Raw genomic sequence first — 264 nt, forward strand, 5'->3', positions numbered from 1 at the left:
CCAGGGAGTCTTTATCAGCTATAGTTGCCCTCTGATTAGCCGCAGTCCCTTGCGAATACAGATATAGTGCACCTACCTGAAGTTGGACCACGTACCGTTTGAGCGAGAGCTAATATGACCCCTCCTGAGCCCTTGACCAGAAGTTCCTTTACCAGTGGTATAGCATACGAACCTAACTGTTAACCAGCAGAAGTCCATCGGGATCTACAGGCCAGCTATAGTGCCCTAGGCCTTGACCCAGGGATCCTCTTACAGATAATATGT

The sequence above is a fragment of the Salvelinus sp. IW2-2015 genome, unplaced genomic scaffold (genome assembly GCF_002910315.2).
Source record: "Salvelinus sp. IW2-2015 unplaced genomic scaffold, ASM291031v2 Un_scaffold3235, whole genome shotgun sequence".
NCBI lineage: Eukaryota > Metazoa > Chordata > Actinopteri > Salmoniformes > Salmonidae > Salvelinus > Salvelinus sp. IW2-2015.